Below are 477 nucleotides of genomic sequence, written 5' to 3'. Positions count from 1 at the left end.
GGGCTTCCCTGGTGGCGCAGTGGTTGCGCGTCCGCCTGCCGATGCAGGGGAACCGGGTTCGCGCCCCGGTCTGGGAGGATCCCGCATGCCGCGGAGCGGCTGGGCCCGTGAGCCATGGCCGCTGAGCCTGCGCGTCTGGAGCCTGTGCTCCGCAACAGGAGAGGCCACGACAGGGGGAGGCCCACATACCACAAAAAAAAAAAAAAAAAAAAAAGATCCGTTTTCTGCCGGTAAAAATAATTGGCAGTTTCTTACAAAACTAAATATAGTCTCACCATACAATCCAGCAATTGCAGTCTGGTATTTACTCAGATGAGCTGAAAACTTACATCCACACCAAAACCTGCACACACATGTTTATAGTAGTTGTATTCATAATTGCAGAAAAATGTGGGAGCAACCAAGATGTCCTTCAGCACGTGAGTGGGTAAATAAAGGGTGGTTCATCATACAATGGAATATTATTCAGCAATAGAA

The sequence above is a fragment of the Physeter macrocephalus genome, chromosome 16, assembly GCF_002837175.3.
Source record: "Physeter macrocephalus isolate SW-GA chromosome 16, ASM283717v5, whole genome shotgun sequence".
NCBI lineage: Eukaryota > Metazoa > Chordata > Mammalia > Artiodactyla > Physeteridae > Physeter > Physeter macrocephalus.
Note: the sequence above shows the minus strand (reverse complement) of the source record.